This window comes from Mustela putorius, unplaced genomic scaffold (genome assembly GCF_011764305.1).
Source record: "Mustela putorius furo isolate JIRA1106 unplaced genomic scaffold, ASM1176430v1.1 tig00003834_pilon_pilon_pilon, whole genome shotgun sequence".
NCBI lineage: Eukaryota > Metazoa > Chordata > Mammalia > Carnivora > Mustelidae > Mustela > Mustela putorius.
In genome coordinates this window covers 31,277,280-31,302,581 of record NW_025421987.1, presented here as the reverse complement: position 1 = coordinate 31,302,581, position 25,302 = coordinate 31,277,280, and the positions used below count along the sequence as shown (strand labels likewise).

Here is a 25,302-nt window from a genome sequence, read left to right as displayed (position 1 = left end):
TTTTACTGGCAATGTTTTGAATTTTTCAAGGTAGGGGGAAAGGGTCTTGAAGTCAACATGATTGTGGGGAAAGGGTCTTAAAGTCAAAGAGATTGTTAATGAGGGACAGACCAATCTGTGACAAGGAAGGTAACTTCCAGAACCAAATTTCAGTTAAAGATAAGTATGATGACTAGAAAAGTAAGGGCGAGAGCCTGGAAACTTTGAATTTTAATTTTGTTCTATCATGATTTATGGGAAACCTGAAGGAAGAATAGTGATTCTATAAACATATAAAGTTACTAACAGCAACCCAGGAAGAGTTGTCAGGCAGTGTTATTTTCCTGTCTAGATGGAGGAACCATCGGAGTTAACTTGTTTAAGGTGACATACATAAGTGATGAGTTTCCAATGGGCCTCGAGGGACGTGCTGTGCTGTAATTACATTGGCACCCTTCACGAAGTTGCTTTCTCGCTTGCTCACACTCTGAATCTTTTAATTCGGTTAGCTTATAAGTGGATCTAAAAAAAACCCCTACGCCCATTACAAACTTTCCCATCCCGTGAGCCCTGCCATTACCCCTATCTTTTGCTTATTGTGTGTGTGTGTTTTTTCCAAAACACTGATTTTCCTTTATTTGAACCAAAAGCGCTCAACCACTGATTCCACCACGTTTCTTAATTTTATTGACAGGTTTCTGTGATGATGTGGGGGCCGTTATTCCTAGAGCATCGTGCACACGTGCACAGTTCGCTTGGTGTGATGCAGTTCAAGCATTGTTCGTGCACAGCAGATAGAGACATTTTTAATATACAAGGTGGGAGGGAGGCAACAGATGTCTGTGAGAGTGAAAACAAAGAAGCTCCCAGGTAGACTGAGTGTTGACCACACAGAATCAAAGGGCAAACAAGATTCTGAAGGTGGAAAAAAAAAATAAAATTCACCTGGCTGTCCTTTAATTGTTCTCTTTATATTTGAGAAGAGGATATAGATGAGCACAAGGCTTCTAAGAAGGAAGGGAAGGTTTTCCATCTGATCTAGATGTTGTTTAACAGAAATTGTCAGTGCTACCACATGGGAATGAGAATGTACAGTGTCCGCTGGCCGCGTTCAAAGGAAAGTAGCTTTCATTATGCGAGAAACTGCTCTGTGTGACCAGTCAGCCTTGCAGCTTTTATTTTAGTTAACCCTGTTCATTGTGCTCGCAGTCTTTAACATTTGTTGGGCCAATCTCTAGAGGAAAATGACATGCACCTAAGTCCAGGGATCAAGACAAAGGTGGTAGGAATTGATTCTAGGAGCTCATTCGAACTGTCTCAGAGAAAACTTTATATTAGAAGGTATAAAAATATCAATTGCAACATTCCAGTAACCAGTCGTAGTATAATAAGAAATATTTGTTCTTTGTCCTTGGTTCCTGGAAGAATAAGGTTTATAAAAACCCTGGAGGGGCGCCTGGGTGGCTCAGTGGGTTAAGCCTCTGCCTTTGGCTCAGGTCCTATTCTCAGGGTCCTGGGATTGAGCCCGCATCAGGCTCTCTGCTCAGCGGGGGAGCCTCCTTCCCTCTCTCTCTGCCTGCCTCTCTGCCTGCTTGTGATCTCTGCCAAACAAACAAAAAACAACCTTGGAAATTCTCAAGTAATTGTAGTGTCTTTTGTGATGCACGTGGAGTCCCTTTTGATCACACCCAAGTTTATGTTAATGAGATGATGGAGAAAGGGAGGAGGGGGGAGGTGGTCCCCTCAATAGGCTCAGAATGGGACTGCTCAACAGAAAGATAAGTGAGTTGGGTTGGAACTTTCAGCCCCACTCACTGGCCTCTGAGAACTGGAGGGAGTGGCTGGAGTTAAACTTGATAAAAACGCTTAAACAACAACATTTAAAAAAATATTTTATTTATTTGACAGAGCGGGGGGGAGTACAAGTAGAGGGAACAGCAGAAGGAAAGGGAGAAGCAGGCTTCCCACTGAGCAGGGAGCCCCCCTGCGGGGCTCCATCCTAGGCCAGGATCCTGACCTCAGCGGAAGGCAAATGTTCACCCGACTGAGCCACCCAGGTAACCCTAAACAACCAAATTTGATGAGCTCCTCGTTTGGTGAACATTGAGGTGCTGGAGGGCAGTAAATCTGGAGAAGACTTCACTACATTTCCCTCTGAACCTTTCGTTTGGCTGTTCTTGAGTTGTATGCCTTACCGTAAACCTAACTAAAGTGTCTTTCTGAGGTCGGCGAGCCATTCTAACAAACTATCAAAATACAGGAAAGGGTCATTGGAACCCCCAGTTTATAGCTGGTTGATCAGAAGTACTGGTCACAACCGGGAACTTGGAACTGGCAACTTGCAATTGGGGGCGGTCTTGTGGGACTGAGTCCTTACTCTTAATTTTTCCATTTTACTTATTTTTTTCTAAATTTAAATCCAGTTAATTAGCATACAGTGTAGTATTAGTTTCAGAGGTTGAGTTCGGTGATTCATCAGTTTTATAGAACACCCAGTGCTCATTACATCACGTGCCCTCAATGTCCATCAGGCAGTTACACCCCTGCACTCCCCCAACCCCGAACCTGCAGTTTGTTTTTTATGGTTAAGAGTCTCTTATGGTTTGTCTTTCTCTCTGATTTTGTCTTGTTTTATTTTTCCCTCCCCTCCCTCTTATCCTTTATTTTGTTTCTTAAATTTCACATATGAGTGAGATCATATGATAATTGTCTTTCTCTGGTTGCTGAGTCCTTATCCTATGGGATCTAGACTAACTCCTTGTGGTTAGTGTCAGAACTGAATTGTAGGACAACCAGTTGGACAAAGAATCAGAGAATTGGTATTTGAGAACACTGTTAGTTTTTGGTTTGGGTTTGAGTTTTTGTTTTGCTTTGTTTTGTTCTTTGTTTCTGTTTGTTTTTGGTTTTTTGGAGTATGAGCCACATGCCACAACACAGGACCGAGCTACTCAGACCAGAAGTATCAGTCTCCTCTGGGAGCTTGATAGAAATACAAAATCTCAGCCCCGCCCCAGATTTACTGCTTTAAATTCATCCTTTTATCAAGAACCTCAGGTGATGCATGTGCACATTAAAACTTGAGAATCACTGTGGGAGAAACTTTACAAAATTCATTTTAAGATTTATTACCCAATTGAAGAGTCCAAATTTATCCCTAGAATGAAGGTGAAGCAGTTGAGTCTCTTGGAGATTCCAAAGTAAAATTGAATTCACTTGTGAGACTTGCATTTGGGTCTGTATCCTCATTATACAGAAAAGCAGGAACTATTAAAATTTGAGGTGCTCTCAATATTCTAATCTAGTACTTTGTGTAATATTCAGAGGTGGAGTGTAGGCTAGGTAGGGGAGGCTGCTCTGTGGTCTTGCATTAGCGTTTTTATACAGGCAAAATTATGAGGAAGCAATGAGCTATGGATGGGCTCACAGAAGGAGAGATGGAAGGCAGCTAAAATGAGAGGGAGAGAAGAAAGCACGTTATTTTGTTTTGGAGACACTGTGGGCTTAGGGGCAGAGAATATACATCTGAGCCTGCAGATACATTTTAATCCTTGCTGACAGAGCCACTGCCCCCCTTAGTGACAGCCCTGAGTCCCTGGCACTTCCACTGCAGCTAGGGAGTGTGACGGGGCGGGCGGGAAGGAAGAAGGGTTTGCTCTTACACAGTAAAGAACCCCGGTGGTTTTTTGTTTATATTCTCTGTCTTCTCTGTAGACCAGAACGGTGAGTGGTTCTATTCTTCAGGTGGAACATTTTTTCGTTTTACAAGAAGAAATTTTCTTACAGTGGTTAGTAGTTTTTTAAGTAAAAATTTCCCATTACCTCCTCAAAGATCTTGTTTATATAGATTTAAAGTTTTGTTTTGCTTTGTTTTTTTTCATTTTCATTTTTCCCCCATTTTCATTGTATATCCTCTTTTTTTTCTGATAATAAGAGACCATTTCCATAAATACCCTGTAGGCAATAGGAAAACCTCTCTCTCCTCTTCAGGTACAAGCACTGGGGAAGAGATGGGAGAACATTGCACAGAAGGAAGGCAACATGAAATTAGAAAGGAAGTAGGTGGAGAGGTGATGACAAGGGGCAGGGATATTTAGCTATAAATAGCTGCTAAGGGGGAAAAAAAGTTTACAAAAATTAGTACATGTTGCTAATATTGACTTTCGTATCTGAATGTATAAAGATCTGCATGCCTACTTTTGCTTCTGTTTTTGACCATCAGTAGCACACAGAGTCACCCTAAAGAGTAGGAGGGGCAAAAGAACATTCTAGCTTTGCTCTAGTTCTCTTTCCTCACCACCTTCTTCTGAAAGAATAAACTGAGCATCACTGCAAAGGGGTCTCCTGGAAGGGGTCTACCACCTACTTTTGTTCTAACTGGATTCAGGCCTATATTTGGACCTGTTTCATTCGGCCATTAGAAAATGCATGAAAATAGGGGCAGAATGAGAGAGCATCTGACGAGTCAGTGAACTACAGTAAGCTCAGTTCTTCACGTTTATGAAATGAAGCCATTTTCTGCATCCCATCGGCCCTAATACGGTGTCATAAATTTGGGTTATATGTCAGTTATCCGAATTTACTTCTCTGTACTCTCACCTTCGAATATCAATGTGAATTTTAATTTAGGCTTTCTTATGTACAAAGATTCACACGAGAACTATGTGTTAACCACCATTCTGGGCTCTTTCATACTTGCCCAACATCTTCTCTTTTCAAGGTCGTCTGTTTCACTACATCGCTGGAAATGAAGGGGGACGTATGGTTCTGTTTAATCAGATTTCATGCTCTGCTGCCTCCGTCTTATGGCCTCTCTGCTAATTGATCAGGTTTTCAATTAAAGCCCTCCATCTTTGTTTTAATTCTTTGTTAAGGTTTTTATTCCACGGGATGATTTCTTGAGATCTGAGCTGCTCAACCCCTGAGATCTGACTCTTTATCTGCCCAATGTGCCATTACTTCACGTTGAGGAAACACCGTTCTCTTTTTCTCTTTGACTTCATACCATTTCTCGCGGTTGCATTTCTCCTTGGGCTGGTTTTGCCTACCACCTTCAGAATCTTTAAAATTTTGATTTATTCATTCAAGAGGGGATTAGTTTACTTCCCATGTTATCAGATATTTAAAAAAAAAAAAAACAACCGCTTTTGCGTTTTCAGCTGTCTTGTTCAGTAGCAATTAAGCAAATTGGAAGTACAGTTTCCTAAGCAGCAGCTAAAAAATGACTGTAGTTAATAAATGGCAGGCATGTGACATCCCCTTTTATGTACGGTGCTTCTTTTTGAGGTCTCTCTAATGAGCTGTAACACTACTTGATTACCAAACCCATTCGTTGTTTCTATAGATCAGTTAAGATGCTAACACAACAGATGTATGTAGCACTGCCTCTCTCCGATTACACTGATTCCTCCCTTTCTTTCTTGATAAGCAAAGTCTCATCTCCAGAGCTGCAGGAAATCAAATCCACCTTGAAATTCACCAATGGATACTGTATGAAAATATAATAGTTATTAAAATCAATACATTTTTAAAAACCCAGGAAAATATGCTGACATGATCAGTGTAAATAAGCCTGGTCTTAGGAGGGCTTTGCTCATGGCACAATAATTCCTGATTTCAGAATGTGGAATTTTACCTTTAAGTCTAAATCTTTCAACGCTGCAGGAGAAATCCAGACAACATTGTTTCGTAGAAGTCTTTGTGATGCATGACAGGCTGTATTAAGGTTTACTGTTCAGAGGTTTGATAATATGAAATTCACAGTTTATGGTAATCTTCAAATAAAGTGTGAAAGCCCATAAGAGATATCTATATATCTATATCTTTTTTTTTTTTTTCCAACTTAAGATGCAAAGAGCAGGTGAACTTTCTTACCTTGGTTACCTGCTGCATCTTAAAGCAGAACTTTAAGAACTCGGAATGGGTCAGGGCTTTTTGCGCTGGTTCTGGGGCTTACTGTTAACCTACAAGTGGTGGTTTGTGGAGCATCATGGTACTTTGCTTCTACAAATAGTTTTGAGGATTCCAAACCTAGTGATCATTTTAACAAGACTTGTTTATACTTCTACAGCTTCTTTTATTTCCATTCACTGCTTGGTAAAAATTTAGCTTGATGCATGGTTCAGAATGTCACAGAGCTTTTTTTTTGTGGTTGTTTTTGAAGTAGAGTTGACACACAGTGCAACATTAATTTCTGGTGTACAACGCAGTGATTGGACAGCTCTATACTTCGTGCTGTGCTCACCCTAAAGGTACGTACCGCCTGTCACCATACAGCGCTGTGGCAATACCATTGACTGTATTCCTCACACTGACACTTTCATCCTCATGATTCATTCATCTCACAACTCGAAGCCTGTATGTCCCACTCCCTTCACCCATTTTGCCCTTCCCCCGACCTCTCTTCTGGCAACCACTGGTTTATTCTCTGTATTTGAGGGTCTGTTTCTGTTTTGTTTGTCAATTTGTTTTGTTTTCAGATTCCACAGAGGAGTGAAATCTTATGGTATTTATCTTTCTGGGTCTGACTTATTTCCCTTAGCATAATACCCTCTAGATCCATCTGTGTTGTCACAAACGGCAGGGTCTCATTCTTTTCCTTTTTTACGGCTTAGTTATATTCCACACTACCAAATCTTTATCCATTCATCTATCAATGAACACTTAAGTTGCTTCCATATCTTGGCTATTGTAAATAGTGCTTTGTGCACAGAGCAATTTTTAAAGACGGGTGTGTCTAGGATGCATGGAATATCATGCCCCTAGAAAACTGGAAAACTAAGAACTTCAACTTGTGAAATAATTTTTTATCACATTTGAGTATGCCAAATCAACAAAAACCCAAATGCAGGCAAATGTGCATTTAAGGATATTTTTTGGAAAGGGGCATAGAAACGTAATTAAGGAGGAAGTTATGTCATCTACTCTAAAACTTCCCTGTATTTTAGGTAGATAAATGCTTGTAGAATTTAAAAAAACCTTAACTGAACATTTTATGAAGAGTACAACTTCCCATTTTACATGAATATTCTAGATTCTCCAGTTATAAAACTCCTCAACTGTCTCAGTGGCTGCTGGTCTTAACAAAAATCATTTTGTTTTAAAAATTTATGGTGATGTGCTGCGGTTGAACTATATACCATATCATAAACTCAAAACTGATGTTGTCTAAGAATGCACACTAACAGTTAAAAAGGCATTTCCCCCTACATTCCATAGTGTTCGGGCCCAACTTCCTACGTTTGGGGTGTAGAAATCACTTGGGGAGACCACACCCCTGCAGAAGCAGATTTAAGAATCAGCATTAGATCATGTCCTCTTCCTCCACACCATGTCATTCTGATGTGGCTAATTCCCATAAAGATCCTCAGAGCACATTGTGAGAAACAGTACAGCAGGTCAATACTCCAGCTTTTTGTACAGACCTTGAACTTTACCTGCTTGCTGGAAGATGTCAGAACCTCGTATGTTTTTGTTGATTTTTATGGATTACATGACCGAAACCTATTGAAAATTGTCTTTCTTTTTCATCATAGTTCAATTTTGTTCAACCTAAAATGGCAGTCTAACCTGTGTGTTTTGATTTGAAAAATTTCGAAGACAGTGGTCTTCTCTAATTTTTGGTTAAGTGATCCTGTCTTTGAGGGGTTAAATGATCTGTTTTCTGGGTTTAGGTGATTTCTTGCAATGGTCTTTGTCAGGTCAAGTGTTATGCCTTGGCATGACCATACTTACTTTTTCGTTATTTAATCTCATTAAAGGAAAAATAACCTCTATAAGCCTTATTCAGCCTTAGCTATAACTTTGTTTCTACTCCTTTAAGGCAAGCTATTTTCCTTATGTGTTTAAATTTGAAATAAAGTGACAAGGTTGGAGATCAGTTGTATTAAACCTGCATTTGTGACATGGCCCCTTTACTTGGTATTCTCATGGTCAGTCAATGAAGCAGTGTTTATTTTCTTCAACGTCCATGGGAAGCGTTGGATTGTTGGAAGCCCAAATTTTTAACCGGAAGGTAGAAATAAGAGTAGTAGTTGACAGATGGTCTCGACTCGTGTCCACAGATAACGCAGAGTTGCATTTAGTAATAGAATTGCAGCTTCTTATTCCTGATAAAACTCCTGACTCTGAATGTGCAGTACATTCGTGTTATTATCCTGTGTTTCTCTACTGCTCTATACCGGTCAGCCTCACTGAAGAGTATGTTAGTATATGAGAAAATTGCTCTGTTCAGCCAAGTACGTGGACATTTACATCCTTCTGTGTTAGCTGAAGAGTGCCTCTTTCCTAGAATACTTTTTGGGCAGGACTACCCTTTAGAGAACTTTCCTTTCAAAATAGTCTCGCTGACTAATTGTATTCTTTTCAGAAGATTTTGGATTTGGGATCGCAGGACACTTTAAGCGAGAGGTTGGGAAAGAAGCCATTATGTATACTTTTTTAGAGGATACATATATTGTAAATTGAAATGCCTTTTTCAATCCTGGAATAATCAACCTGGCTTCTTTAGTTCTTACCCCAGGCATAGCAATAGAATCTCCAAATCCCAGACTGGCATTCATCTTCACAGTGGAAACTGGGCAAGACATAAATTTGAAAAAGGATATGATGCTTATTTTCTTAAGTTCTTCCCCAACGAAGGTATGCCTAAACCTTCATTTCCCTCTCTGCTGTTCCAACTCTTTGAACTTCTGTGAGAAAGGAAACTGTATATATTGTTGGGGAGAGCAAGACTAGGGGAGAAGGGAATGGAAGAACCAGATCAGCAGATCTGCCTGTTTAAGGATGGTGGTTTGTTTCCTCCTCTGGTTTCCTGAAGTGATTTGGGAGAAAGGCGTTGGTAAATAATAGCATCCATCAGAAGGGGTTTTGCATTTAGCAACTCAGGAAAAAGCAAAGAGATTCAAAGCTAAGTTGGCCTACATTCACCGTAGCAAGATGCAGTCCTCCTATACCACACTAGCCATGGCTCTAGAGTCGTAAGTGAGGTCAAGGCTATTATCCTTGTGGGTTTTGTGGGAACAGTGTCCTGGGGCAGGTCAGTTTATTTTGGCAGGCCTCATTTTCCTTATCTATACCAATGTACTAGCATGATCTACCTTTCAGGGTTCTTAGCCTAAAAAATCCAAGATTTTAAGTAGGGATTATTGTGTTTTTTTCTCCTTCTGGGGTTGGTATATGTTTCTCCAGAATATTTACTCTGAGAACCAAGGGTCAGCCCTAACGCAGGGTGCTTGTGTAAGCCTCAAGTGGTTCAGGAGGCAAGAAATCTTGTCCAAGTTTAATGGATGAGTGCTTCATGTATTTTCTGGTGATCATGGGGGATTTTCTGGGTTTTTTGTTTCTGTTTCAAACAGATTCTCAAAGGAGTTTATGATCCCAAACAATTGCCTTAAGGAAGAGAAGTGTAAGACAGACTCTACTTCTATGGGTCTGGAGAGAAGTTTGCAGACAGGGCTAGAGGGAGTGGGAGGAGGCTCACACATCCTACCCCATTTCTGGGATATACCAGCGATGAAAATAAGGACTTACAGGAAATATTATTATTTTAATGTAATTTTTAAAATATGTTATGCTAGAAAGTAAGAAAGTTTTTAAAACAAAACAAAAATAAAAATTTTGTTACCACATCACTACAAGCTGTTCTGATATAGTATAATCCCCATTTTACAGATGGGGAAACCAGGTCAAAGAAGTTACTGGAGATCATAAAGAAATACCAGAGGTGAGATACATGTTCTGATTTCAAAGCCTGTGTTCTTTCAACAGTATATGGTTGATGTGGAGGCAATTTCCACTTGCAAGCTCTCTAGAAATTGTACTTAAAAAAAAAATTAAGTCTTGTAGATATTGCGCCAAAGTTTTGTTCTCAGCGTTTTATTACATTACTTCTCATAGCATCCTTAAGGAGATAAAAGAGTAAACATTGACTTCTGTAGTTTGCAGATGAAAAGGCAAAGCTCTAAGATTTTTCTTCTTTTCACAATAAGAATTTCCAGACTCTGGGAGAAAATTCACCTTAACAGACTAACTTTTATTATTTTCTTCAATATACAATAGTCTGTGATAGATGTTATGGGCAATACAATGAAGAATGCATTAAGATTATTGCTCTCAGGGGTTTGGCTATGCATTTTCTATGCCTTCTTTCTTCTAAACCTTAATTAGGCAATGTATCCATCGTATAGGCATTTCATACTTAAAGTTTAATATATCTGAGCATCATCATATTTTTATAACCAAATATTAGACAAAAGATAACTGTGAAGTTTTTGAGTTTTACAAAAGATAAACAAATCCATAGTGAACAAATTAACTTTGTTAAAGATAAAATTAAATTGTATAAACCTGGATTTTTTTTGAATTATATATATGCATTTGCACACATGTATAAGTTCAATTAAAATGTACATGTGTAGGGGCGCCTGGGTGGCTCAGTTGGTTGAGCGACTGCCTTGGGCTCAGGTCATGATCCCGGACTTCCAGGATCGAGTCCCACATCGGGGTCTCAGCTCCTTGGGGAGTCTGCTTCTCTCTCTGACCTTCTCCTCTCTCATGCTCTCTCTCACTCATTCTCTCTCAAATAAATAAATAAAATCTTTTAAAAAAAATGTACATGTGTATAAATTATGCATGTATGGCATTGCCAGGCCACATAATGAGGGCACTGTGCAAGTGTATGAATATGGGTATTTTACAAAGAGAAAGGGAAGATGGAAGCCCAAGTGGGTATTAAGTCAAAACCTTATTAGTTATTTACTATTGTGTAATAAGAAATTTGGCTGCCTCCAGCTTGAGAATTCTCAGTTGTCATAAAGTTGTCTTCTGGGACTGTAGTCTTACCTGAGTTAACTTAATTGACTTAACTAACAGCTTAACCCGTAGAAGATCTAATTCCAAGCTCACTCCCGTGGTTGTTTGCCAAATTCAGTTCCTCGCTGGTTGTGGGATGAGGTCCTCAGCTCCTCACTGGCAGTTGCCCAGAAACCTCCCTTGTTCCTTGATACTTGGTCTCTCCACAGGGAAGCTCACAGCGTGGTAGTTGACTTCCCACAGAGCGTGAGAGCAAGCGAATGGCCAACGAACCCTGTCTTTTTAGAACTTATTCCTGGAAGTGACATCCCTTCACTTCAGCCATATTGTTTTGTAGAATTTAGTCTTTAGAGTCAAGAGACACTCAAGGAAAGAACACGGAGCATGCATAACAGCAGGTGGGGATCTTGGGGAGTCATTCTAGGTAGATCATAGAGCATAATTTTTATGAGAAAATATTGAGAAACCCTGAAAGAAAATTGTCTTGTCTTGGCCCAGGGATACCTGGGTTAGGGCGCAGGACTGGCTCTGTGGGTTGCATTCCAGATATCTGGGTGGGATATGGGAGGTAATGCCTCTTTTTCGAAGTTGCAGTAAACAGAGTGACAGACATATCAGAGACTGGAGAGTTATTTACCAAACCCTTTTTCTTTTCTTCCTGGACGCACATCTTAGTCCATCTTTGCAAGTATTCTTTGCAGGTATGTGTAGACATATTGCCGAGTTCCAGAAAAAATAGTTCACAGAGAAGTTAGTAAACCCCATTCCAAAAACTCCCATGCACAGTCCTCCATATGTTTTTCCACTTCAGGCTGGATGGGATGGAGATAAACTCAAGGGGGAGCTTTGTGAGGCCTGTGCTCAATGCGGCAGGGCTCATTGCTATCTGAATACATGACTGGAGGAAGCCACTCACTGACAGAGAACATTCATTTGAAACTTATGTGAGAAAGGAAGAAACTTCTACCATGTTAGGCCACCAAGGATATAGAATTCATTGATTAGAGAAGCTAGCACTACTGTTGCTACAACAAGTGTCAGATATCAGGGCAGTGCCTGGGTGGCTCAGTCGGTTAAGTGTCTGCCTTTGGGTCAGGTCATGATTCCAGTCTCCCTGCTCAGGGGGAAGTCTGCTTCTCCATCTCCCTCAGCCTCTCCCCTGCCTTGTGCTCTCTCACTCAAAGAAGTAGAATCTTAAAAAAAAAAAAAAAAAAAAGTCAGAGATGGGAAGTGGGAGCCCTGAACCAGTTAAACTCCAACAATGCAAAGACAAATCAGAAATGTTACAAAAATTGTTTATTCTTTAATCCAAAATACCTAGGACTGTTAGTTCTCAGCACATGGTGGGTTCTCTGTAATCTTGGTTAAATACTAGATGCTGACAAGTTAAATACAAGGGGAGTTGATACATGTAGGATTTAAGAGCTTTCAGAAGAAATTTGAGCTTAGAGGAATATCCTAAATAAAATTTCAGATGGTAGTATTTGTTTGCTCATTTTGCTGTTGTTAATGCATTGCCTGGACTCTCTAGTGTGGAATTCTAGAACTAATTAAACAGGTAAGAAAATGAAAGGCCCAACCTAGAAGCTTTAGAGTCAAGTATTAGATTTAAGAGCAAGGAGATTAGAGGCACTGACAACAACAATAAATTCAGTTTACTAAATACTTACCTTTTCATCTAGCTTTAATTATTGACCCAGGTATATTATAGCTATCTTAGTCCCCAAAACATATTAAAGTCTTTCGAGTCCTTTTATAGATCACATACGATCTTGTAAATTCGTTCTGTAGTGTGTGTTTGTTCTGTCTTGTTTTTAACAGCTATATATTAAAGACCCATTATGTGCCAGGCATCGTGCCACGTGCGTAAAATAATGATATGGAAAAGATGTGGGCTGTGTCTTTGGGGCTTTCAGTCTCGCGAATTTAGGAAAAACAAAGATTATCTTTGCAATATGCTTTAGTGGGCAATATCTAAAACGCTAGCCTTCATTGCATAATGCTTGCAAAGAAAATATAGGTAGAATACCGCATATTGATGCTAGGGCCCAATGATTTTCCTCTTTGGCATTGTATCCCTTTAATTCCCAGACTCTGTACATTCACGTGCACTAGATACTTCTTCCTTTTGCATTTTTCCCCCCCAGCGTATTTTCTTATACATTGTTCCATTTGGCTAGTGGCTAAAAAAGAAAGAAAGGAATACATGCCACATGCAGCAAGGCTTTCTGTGCTGTTTGGATAAAATGTGAGAGCTCTACAGTCAGCAGGATTTTGCTTCTCCTTCTGTGGCAAATGATCAATCTCAAGGGGCAAAAGATCTGGCTGGCAGCATGGGGTAGAGCAGGGCTACTGCATCTCTGGAGCCTGGAAAAGGAGAAGAGTAGATTGGGGGGTACTTAAGAGAGGAAGGCCTCTCTGAACTTAAACAAAGGTCTGCGGGTTTGCAGAATCTTCACATCCTGCTGCTGAGGACCAAGGTTTAGTGGAGCAAAGGAAGACATGCCCAGTCTGAGGACGGTTTTTCTATCTTTATGCCAATTCTTCTTTTTTCTTGATGCTGCTGTTTCCTTCACCCCCCTCTCGCTAGCCCTGAGCTAATAGCTGGCGCCTTGAGCACTTAGCCAGGCCCACTTGGCTTTGCTTTTTAGCATTATCTCATTTTAGTAATACTCATTGCAACCTCGGGTGCACCGTCAAGGGGAGGGTGCTACTATCATCTTCATTGTGTCAAAGTGAGTGAATGTAAGTTCGACTGCGGCACATCTAGTAAATGATGCAGCAGTTTGACTCTGGAGACCTGCCTTCTGATAACCTTTCCTTCCGAATATTTTTCCATTCTTTTTCTTAAATTCCCACTCTCTATGAAAGTGGAGCATTGGACTTGCTCCAAAGAGCCATACTTTTCAAATCACCTGGTTATTTTGGTAACTTCATTGTTTTCTCTCTTCAAAAGTTAATTGTATTTGGGGCACCTGGGTGGCTCAGTGGGTTGGGGCCTCTGCCTTCAGCTCAGGTCATGATCTCAGAGTCCTGGGATCGAGCCCCGGCCCCATATTGGGCTCTCTGCTCGGTGGGGAGCCTGCTTCCTCCTCTCTCTCTCTGCCTGCCTCTCCGCCTACTTGTGATCTCTGTCTGTCAAATAAATAAATAAAATCTTAAAAAAAAAAAAGTAATTGTATTTAATTTGGAAAATACACACAAGCAAAAAAAAAAGGACATGGAAATAACCCCTGTAGCTTATATCCACTGGGCTGCTCTTACATTGTAAAGACTCATATATATATGAAATGTTGTTAGAATTTGTTGTTTCTAGTTAGAGACACATAAGCTATTCAGTTAATGATTTTTGTTGAATGAGTAGCATGGAGCACTGTTAGTGAATTGAGCTCTCCTGCCAGATTCCCTTCAGGTGGGGTAGATTTATATTGGATTTGCTCTCGTAGTTTTGGTTCAGGCCTGTTGATCCAGCATGATTATTAGCAGCATCCTTTTTGACTATCAAAATTTTCCCAGTTTAGATGATAAATCATATGATTATTTTGTTCATAGGCCACTGGCTAGCCAGTAAAGGACTGCCAACTTAAATTAGTCAGTAACAGATCCAAGCCATAGAAAAATAAGTGAAACTCCCCTACAAGATTCTCTCGTTTAGATTGATAGCGAGGAGACAATTAATTTTAAAAAATTCTACCCGAATAAATGATTTTTAAAAACTCTACCCGAATAAATGATTAGTAGAATAGAATTGGCTAGCCATTATTTGGAGAGGACATAGGAACAGGATATGGAAATGCACTTGGTTTTCAAATATAGTAATATGTTTTTCAGAAGAATCACATGCTGGAACAAAAATGTACCCAAGTGATTTTTTAAAAACCGATATCCTACTGATTACATTTTAGGCTACAATACATTAAAAATAGAAACAAATAATGAGAATGGAATTAAAATGTGCCAAATGCATGAAAACTTAAGAAAAAGTGTTCTTTAAAAGTGCCTAGGTCAGGGAAGAAATCCAGAATGTAATAACAAGAAAATGCAGTGAAAATATAAATACAATATATACATAAAAAGTATGGAATGCTGCCAAAATAGCACTTAGAAGAAAATTTATCACTCAGATTCCTCTGTTTGTATGGGAGAGAAGGGAAAAACAATGAATTAAGCCTTTGTTTAAAGTATTTAGGAGCAAAATAAACCAACATGCCAAAAAGGAAAAAAAAAAGTAGGAAAAAGTGATAAAAAATAGAAATATTTGGGAACAAAAAATGGAAAAGGGATCCAATTCACAATAAAGCAAACATTAAATACTTAGGAATAAATTCAAGAACTGAAAATGATGCATAAAATTACCAAGGTTTATTGGGAGAATACTGAAATAAATGGAGAGGCAAACTGTATTTCTGTATATGAAGACAATAATGTTTGAAATATGTCAGAAGTTCCCAACTTTCATTATAGCTTTGATATCATCTTAGTGAAAGCATCAACATGATTTTCTTTATAAACTGACAAAAAAAATTTCTAAGAATGCATCTGGGAGCATAAATAGGCTAGAATATCAAAGAGTTTTCTGAAAAAGAATTAAGGATTATTAACTCCCATGTGTTAAAATCCAGGGTAAAATGATAAAAATAAAAACAAGATTTCCTTCCTATGGAAATAAACTAAAATATCTAAATAAACTTTGGATATATAAGAATTTTAAGTGCTTAAACTTATGTTACAGAAAAAATAGAAAAAAATGACTATTGACTAGAATTTTGGAGTGGTCACTTTGTAAGCAGAGAAGAAAATATTAACATGGAAAAGCAGCCACAGATTATACTATAATTTTTAACTTCTCTGCAAAGAAAAGATTGCACCTAAGTTAAAAGAACAAATGCAGAAGCAGTTCCAGGAAAAATGGAAAAAACTTAAATTAGTATTATGTAAAGTGTTCATTTAATATTTTCAGAAAAATTTCAACACCATAGCAAATAATTACAGGATATTGTAAAGTAGTTACTTAGTTCAACAGACATTTATTGAACACCTAGGCTCTCAGGATACTTAGAAAAATATTATCACTGCCCTCAAGGAGCTTGCAGATGCTAACCACATAAGCATATGGCAAAGAAATGCAAATTAGAAGACTATTAAACCATTTTATACCTACTTAACTGGTGCAATTAAAACTAAATATAAATTCTTAGAATAGATGGTATTTTTAAAAGATTTTATTTATTTAAAAGAGAGAGCATGAGAGCGAGAGAGCGTGAGTGCATTAAGTGGGGAGGGGTGTGAGTGAGAGGGAAGTAAAGCAGACATGCAGACTTCCAGCTCATCCAAAAATGGAACCCCCCCACCCCGGCTACACACACACACCTGGGGCTTTATCTCACGACTCTGAGATCATTACCTGAGCCAAAAGCAAGAGTCGGGGACTTAACTGACTGAGTCACCGGGGTATCCAGTAGTATAGGTGATTTTTAAAAACTAATTCATTGGGGCGCCTGGGTGGCTCAGTGGGTTAAGCCACTGCCTTCGGCTCAGGTCATGATCTCAGGGTCCTGGGATCGAGTCCTGCATCGGGCTCTCTGCTCAGTAGGGAGCCTGCTTCCCTCTCTCTCTCTCTCTCTCTGCCTGCCTCTCCATCTACTTGTGATTTCTCTCTGTCAAATAAATAAATAAAATCTTTAAAAAAAAAAAAACTAATTCATTCACTTTGCATATTGATTATCAAAATCCATGTACATTTTGTACCTTCAAAATTTCATTGTAATCCATGTTGAAATATTCATAAATTTACATTAGCAAAAAGAAAACATCACTTATAACATCCAGAAATAACTATAGCTAATACTTTAGTGTATGTTCTCCTTAGCTTTTTTTCTATGAATAATTATTTACTAAAAAAGAATCATACAAAATATTGTTTGCAATCTCTTAATATTTATTATGTAGCATCAATGTGTTCCATATTAATAATATACTTCCAAATTATAATTTCCACTTATTTCATCAAATTCCATTGTGGAGATATATCATACTGTATTTTACTAATCCCCTTTTGTTGGCTTTCTGTTTGCAGTTTTCCACTGTTATCTAATTCACTCGTTTACTAGGTATGTATTGCATTAATTGATGTCTTAGGTTTTGTGGACAGAGTGATGGACACAGCAGACGTGGTACCTTTCCCCATGAGGGTTATATTTTGAATTGCTCTGCTGATCATGCTGTCCTCTGGGCTCCAACTTGAAGCATGCCAATGCAGGGATCTTAACCTATTGCTGTCTCTCCTGAAGGGGATGCTAAAGCCAGCTCCCATAACTACCTCTTACACCAGAAAGCTTATGCTCCCTAGCTGCACTCTTCCTGTAGACTAAGAGATCAGAAATGTTTTATCCTACATTAGATCCACCTGTCTTTTTACTCACCTAAGGCTGAAGCCTATAAATTTGGATTGCTTCCTATCTTTAGGAGACTGCTAAAACCAAATTCATCCTGCCTAACTTTTTGTCCTTGGTCATCACCCAAAATGTGTATTCTTGCACAAACTGATCCCTACATGTATTTCTCAAATGCTCAGTGGTGCCTTTCTTTTAACTCAATTTTTACCGCTCTGTATCCTCCCCAAATTTCTCAGTGTCCCATGAAATTCTCCCTGTGTTCAAGCAAGCTTATCTATATTCACAAACACTTCTTATTAAATTTTTCTTTCTTCTGAGGAAATTACTGCTAGCCTCTTACAGGCTGTTTATTTTCTCCAGTACCCAACTACCTTAAAGTTGGATGAGAAATTCGTGCTTGTAGGGTTATTGCTATACTTCTTTTATATTTTCTCTTATTTTTCCTCCCTTGGTAGTACTTCTAATTTTTAAAATTGTGTTTGTAAGTGAGAAATATGCTCTTTGTGTGCATCAAATTTTAATATATTAAAATTACTGAAGAGGGACGTTACCAAGATGGCAGCATTGAAAAAGTTCCAATCATTGTCCCTCCACATAAACGCACAGCAACAATAATATTTGAGCCAAAATACCTTTCTGAGAACTCCGAGGACCAGTTAAGAATTTGTAACATCCCAGATAAGCACAATGAGAAAAAACAAAACAAAAACAGTGAAACGGTGAAACAGATAAAGAATGGCAGTTTCACTTTACCTTGTTTAGCTTTTCCCTGAAGCTGGTACCGTTGGGTGTCAAGGGACATCCATTGGCCTCAGATTTCTCCAGTGTGGGAAGGAGTGAGGGAAGCGTGTATTCAATATCCTCAGCCTTTGAGGATGCTGCCCCAGATATTTATTTCTGTATACAACCTTATAAAGACTGCTGAGACAGATGGCGTAGTTAGAATGCCTTAGGCTTCTAAGAACAAAGACAAAAGATGTGTGGCTCTCAGTAGCCAGCAGGGCTCTGTGGGTTTGCGAGAAGGCGCACAATTTTGAGACTTCTCTTTTAGGATATGAAAAAAGTGGAGCATGCCTCCACCCCTTGGCAGTCGGCCCAGATGCCAGGGAAAAGAGGGGAGCGACTCTTCAGCAGTCAGCGTGGTGCTGCTGGATTAGAGAGAAGGTGCACAATCCTGAGACTTCTCCATCAGAAAGAAGAAGATGGCTGCACCCACCTTTGGGGCATTTCAGTGTGCTTGCCTAGGGAAAGAAAGTGGTTAGTTTTCATTAAACAGCATGATTCTGTGGGATTAAGAGAAGAGGCACAGTCCTGAGATGTCTCTTCCAGAGGGGAGGCAGAGAAGTAGCGCTTGCACCCAACATCATTCAGGGTATTGTCCTCAAGAAAAGGCACAGGTGGCTGAGCAGCCAGCACAATTCTGAGAGAAAAAGGCACACAACCTAGAATCTTCCCCTGAAATAGGAAAGGAAATAGGTGGCGCTTACCATGAATACTCTGATATTTTAGATGTGGGAGAAAATATTTTTACATGATACATCTGATAAGAGGTGAAAATCCAAAATACGTATTTAAAAACTCATATAACTCAGTAAGGAAGAAAATCCAAAAATTTGGTTAATAAATGGGCAGAGGAACTGAACAAACATATTTCCAAGGAAGACATGCAAATGACCAACAGGTCTATGAAAAGGTGCTCAACGTCACTCATCATCATGGAAATGCAAGTCAAAACCACAGTGAGATAACACCTCACAACTGTTATAATGGCCATTCTTAAAAAGTCAGGAGAAGATTACTGTTGGCCAGGATGTGGAGAAAAGGGAATCTGGATATTGTTGGTGGGAATGAAAATTAGTGCAGTCACTGTGGAAAAATAGAATGAAGGTTACTCAAAAATTAAAAATAGAACTACTGTATGACCAGCAGTTTCACTTCTGAGTATATATACCTGAAGGAAATGAAATCACTATCTCTAAAAAAAATGTATACCCCATGTTCATTGCAGCATTGTTGCCAATAGCCAAAACATGGAAACAACCTAAGTGTTCAGCAGTGAATGAATGGATAAAGAAAATGTTGAATGGATGTGTGTGTATATATATACATATATATGCCATTAAAAAAAAGAAATACTGCCATTAACAACTGCAGTGTTGGACCTTGAGGGCTAAGTGGAATAAGGCAGAGGACAAATTTTGTATGATCTTACTTTGTATGGAATCTTAAAAAAAAATAAAATCAAATCAAAGATAAAAGAAAAGACTAGTGGTTACCAGGAATATGGGGTGGGGAATGGGCAACATGTGGGAAGATGATCAAAAGGTACAAAATTCTGGTTATAAGTAAATTCTGCAGATCTAATGTATAACTTAGTGAATAAAGTTAACAATATTGTATCATGTATCAATGTATCATTGCTAAAAGAGTAAATTTTAGTGAATTTTAACTTAGTGAATAAAGTTAACAATATTGTATCATGTATCAATGTATCATTGCTAAAAGAGTAAATTTTAAAAGTTCTCATTACAAAAGAAACAGCAAGAAAGAAAAAAGAAGGAAAAAAATGGCAAATGGAACATTTTTTTGTAGAGTATTTTTGAGGAAGAGCTGCATTCTGTACCATCTTATGTAGTTATCTTATGACTAGTCTAGTATTGTAACGATGCTTTAGCAAAATATTTGAATTACTGTCACTTGAGAAACTTCCCCACAGCAATGCTTCAGGACAGTTTCTAGTAGAAATGGCATTTCTGCTTGTCAGGAAACCCCTTCCCTCCTCCTTTTTTTTTTTTTTTTTTTTTTTTTTTTTGGTCTATACTGAAGCTGGAGATGGGAAGTTGGATATTGGCTAATTTAATTATCCTGTTGATCAGCTTTGACAAAACACATTTTAATGGTACTAAATGCAGACATTTATGTTAACCCGATTATGACTTCCTATTCTCTGTATTATTTATATGCAGGAATCTCAGAGGCCTGGGTGAAGAATGTGTGCCTTCCTGAGCACCCCCAAAAGGCAGACATTCTTTAAATGTTTGTCAACCCTGTTTCTTCCTCCTCTGTCTTCTAGTCTTAAACCAACTGATATCCTAGTCCCTAGACTTATTCTTCAATCCATCTGCCAAAACAACGCACTAATATAACAGTGTTTCTTACAGTAGAATGTAGATACAAATCATTGTAAAACGCAGGTTTGGATACAGCAGTTCTTCTGTGTGAACCTGAGTTTGTGTCTTTCTAACAAACCCCTGTATGATACTTCTTGCTCCTGGTCTACAGACTGTACTTTGAGCAGCAAAGCTCTATGGAAAGAGTCTGCAGACGTTCTGTAAAGGGTCAGATCATACAATTTTTGGCTTTATGGGCCATAGGGTCTCTGTCCAATTACTCAGTTTAGCTACTATAGCATGAAAGTATATGGACAACATGTAAATGAATGGGTGTGCCTTAGTTACAATAAAACTTATGTACCCTTAAATGTGAATTTCATAGAACTTCACATGTTAGAAAGCTTTTCCTCTTCCTCTCTTCTCTTTTTCCCTCTACCATTTAAAAGTGTAATAACGGGGGCACCTGGGTTAAACCTCTGCTTTCGGCTCAGGATCATGATCTCAGGATCCTGGGATCCAGCTTGTATCAAGCTCTCTGCTCAGCAGGGAGCCTGTTTCCCTCTCTCTTTCTGCCTGCTTCTCTGGCTACTTGTGATCTCTCTCTCTCTGTCAAATAAATAAATAAAATCTTAAAAAAAGTTATTTATAAAAAAAGTATAAAAACCATTCTTTTTTTTTTTGCTATTTAAAAAATTTAAATTCAATTAATTAACATATAATGTATTATTAGATTCAGAGGTAGAGGTCAGTGATTAATCAGTTGTATATAATATCCATGCTCATTACATTATGTGCCTTCCTGAATGCCCATGACCCAGTTACCCCACCCCTCTGCCCCCCTCCCCTCCAGCAACCCTCTGATTCAGAGTCTTTTACGGTTTGACTCCCTCTCTAATTTCGTCTTGTTTTATTTTTTCCTCTCTTGCCCAATGACCTTCTGCCTTGTTTCTTAAATTCCACATATCAGAGAGATCATATGATAATTACCTTTCTCTGACTGACTTATTTCACTTAGCATAATACCCTCTAGTTCCATCCATATTGTTGTCAATGACAGGATTTCTTTTTTTATTTAAATCAAAAACTTATGATGTACTATATGTTGGCCAATTGAATTTAAATAAAAAAATAAATTAAAAACCATTCTTACTTGAGAACTGCACAAAAACAGCTGGTGCGTTGGGTTTGGCTGGTCTTCCAGTTTGTCAATACCTATTGTAAAGCACAAATTTTGGAGGCACAGACCCCACTGTGGGCTTCTGTTCAGCCCCACTGTGGGCTCCTTTCTAACTCTTGTTCAACCCAGTCCCCTGACCTGTAAACCACTGCCCCACCAAGCTCCTGCAAAACAGACAGAATACAATAAAACAGCAATAGTAAGTTCTTCCCCATCAATAATTAAACATAATTGATAAAACTTCTCAGTCCCAGTGAATGATAATAAAACAAGACCCAAACGTATGCTCTCTGGAAGAGATTCATTTTAGATTTAAGGACTTATAGGCTGGAAATGAAGAGATAAAAAAAAATATTCCATGCAAATGATGAAAAGAGAGAACAGACGTGGCTATACTTGTATCAGGTAAAATAGAGTCTAAATCAAAAACTATTTCAAGGGACCAAAAAAGACATGTCAGGAAGATACAACAATTATATATTTATATATATCTATGTCTATATCTCTGTATATATCCAGCATCAGAATATCTAGATATATAAAGTAAATATTAATAGAACTGGAGGAACAAAAAGAAATGCAATAACATTAGGAGCCTTCAGTATCACACTTTCTTTTTTTTAATATATTTTTAAAATTTTTTATTTTTTATTAACATATAATGTATTATTAGCCCCAGGGACACAGGTCTGTGAATCGCCAGGTTTATACACTTCACAGAGTATCACACTTTCAATAATAGATAGAACATCCAGACAGAAAATTGATACAGAATCAGAGGACTTGAAGAACCGTATAGACCAACTGCATCTAACAAACCTACATAGAAAATTCTTCCCAATAGGAGCAGAATATACATTCTTTTCAAGTGCACACCATATAGTCCCCAGGAAAAAACACATCTTTGGCTGCAAAACAATTTTTAACGAACTCAAGAAAATTTAAATCATACCACAGTTCTTTTCTAGTCATAAAGGTATAAAATTAGAGATCAGTAACAAAGGAAAATTGGAAAATTTACAGATATGCAGAAATTTAAAAATAGACCTGAACAACCAATAGGTTGAAAAAGAAATAAAAAGGAAATTCAGAACATATCTTCAGAAATGAAAATGAAACACAACATGTCAAAACTTATAAGATGCAGTAAAAGCAGTACTAAGGAAGAAGTTTATAATGATAAACACCTGCACTAAAAAAGAGAGATCTCAAATAAACAACCTAACTTTACATCTCAAGGAACTAGAAAAAATCAAATGAAGCCCAACATTAACAGAAGAAAGGAATAATAAAATTTAGAGCATAAACAAAAGAGAGATTAGAAAATACACAGTAGGGAAAAAAATCGACAAAACCAAGAGTTCCTTCTTTTGAAAAAATAAACACATTTGACAAAACTTGAGCTATCTTAAAAGGCAAAGGAAACTCGAGAAAATTCAAAAGGGATAAAAGACATTTTAATGGATGCCAGATAAATAAAAAAGATGATAAAAGGCTACTATAAACAATTACATGCCCAAATATTAGATAACCTGGAAGAAATAGATAAATTCCTAGATACATACAACCTATCAAGACGGAATTATAAAGAAATCTAAAATGTAAATGGACCAGATGGCTTCATTAGTGAATTCCAGGAGACTTTTAAAAAAATACTTTTTATTTTTTATTAACATGTAATGTATTATTTGTTTCAGGGGTACAGGTCGGTGATTCATCAGTCTTACACAATTCACAGGGGTCACCATAGCACATCCCCTCCCCAATGTCCATCCCCCAGCCACCCATCCTTCCCAGCCCTCCCCTCCAGCAACCCTCAGTTTGTTTCCTGAGATTAAGAGTCTCTTATCATCTGTCTGTCTCTCTGGTTTCATCTTGTTTCATTTTTTCTTCTCTTCCTCTAGGATCTTCTGTCTTGTTTCTCAAATTCCTCATCTCAGAGAGATCATGTGATAATTGTCTTTCTCTGATTGACTTATTGCTTAGCATGATACTCTCTAGTTCCATCCATGTCATTGCAAATAGCAAGATTTCATTTTTTTGATGGCTGCATGATATTCCATCATATATATATATATAGATAGATAGATAGGTATATCTATATATATGTCTATACATATATATATCTCACATCTTCTTTATCTATTAATCTGTTGATGGATGCCTGGGCTCTTACCATAGTTTGGCTATTGTGGACATTGCTGCTATAAACATTGGGGTTCATGTGCCCCTTTTGATCACTGCATTCATACCACTGCTGGGGTAAATACCCAGTAATACAATTACTGGGCCCTAAGGTAGCTCTGTTTTCAACTTTTTGAGGAAACTTCATACTGTTTTCCAGAGTGGCTGCACATCCAGGAGGCATCTAATGAAGAATTTACCCCACTAGCCCATCCATCCAGGCACAGCTGGCAGCCTCCGCAGGTGCTCACTGGGCCACCCTCTGCCTGGCCCACCGATACTAGTGGCCTAGAGCCCTGTCGGCTTCCTGCTCTTGCTGCCCACTTAGAGGGCTCACTCACAGCCACCACGAGGGAGGCTTGTGTGCAAAATGCGAGTCCCTGGAAGGCCACAAGTACATCCAGAAAGATGATGGCCCGTCCCCTGTGTCCTGCTATGAAAACACTTCACTACCACCTGTGCTGAGTGTCAGCAACTTATGGGGCTGACTCAATGGAGCCTTTTTATGAAGACTGCCACGTCCATGAGGGCTGCTGCTGCTGTCCTCGCTCCCTGGCCACTGAGCCCTTCACTTGTCAGGATAATGAGCTGCTCTGTAATGCTTGCTACTGCAGTGACTTCTCCTCCCAGTGCTCTGCCTATGGGAAGACCTCATGTCTGGGTCCCAGAAGCTGGAATACAGAGGCCAGAAGTGGCATGAGCACTGTTTCCTGTGCAGTGGCTGTAAGCAGCTGCTGGGCTCCCATTCTTCATGCCCAAAAGGCATGCCCAGTATTGTAGCAAGACGCTGACACAAGGGACGTGACATACCATGTTCAGTCCTGGCATTGAGAATGCTTGGTCTACACAGGGTGCCAGATGCCCTTCCCAGGATGATAATCCCTATTGCATGGCCTGTTTTGGAGAGCTCTTTGTACCCAAGTGCAGCAGCTGCAAGGGCCCCATCACAAGACATGGTGGAGGCAAGTATGTGTCCTTTGAAGATCACCACTGGCACCATAGCTGCTTCTCCTTCCACCAGTATAGAGACCTAATGCTGTGCCAGGGCAGCAGCCAAGCAGCTTTTTCCAAACTACCTTTGGGACGCCACCCTTCCCCAAATTGGAGTTCCTCCTGGGCTCCAAGATTCAGTCTCCCCGCTCCAACATCCCCAGACCAGTACTCCCTGACTCAGGGCCCCCAAACCTGAGCTCTTATGGAGCTCCATGATTCAAATCCCTTTTGTAAGCCTAAGCTTCATAATTTATAGCCCTCTCCCCTATAGTCTGGGTTCCCAAACCAAGCCTTCTCTTCAGATCAGGGCTCTAGACCCAGACCTCCAAACCTGGACTCTGGAACCCAGGCTCCTTCAATCTAGACTTTTCCCTAGATGCTTTAGTTCTCTTCTGGGTGCCTGAGGAGTCCTCAAAAGTGGGCTATATACCCAGGCTTGACCCTCCCCATCCCTAGGCCACCCTACCCCCAGCAGCAATTTCGGGCTTCACTATTTAAAGGTGTCCTAGAGTATAGGATTTTGCTATGCCTGTGTCTCTAGAGTGTTTCTCGTGTCATTTCAGCTCCATTCTGCCTAGAGAGGGGAAGGGTCATAGGACTGGGCTCGTTCCTCTTCCAGATTCTGCAATAGCACAGTATGAGGAAAAAATTA

At 39.1% G+C, this 25,302-nt stretch overlaps 1 pseudogene; it reads left to right on the top strand.

The window, feature by feature from the left end:
* Positions 1 to 7,945: 7,945 nt before the first annotated feature.
* Positions 7,946 to 24,846, top strand: LOC101685663 (annotated as a pseudogene).
* Positions 24,847 to 25,302: the final 456 nt, after the last annotated feature.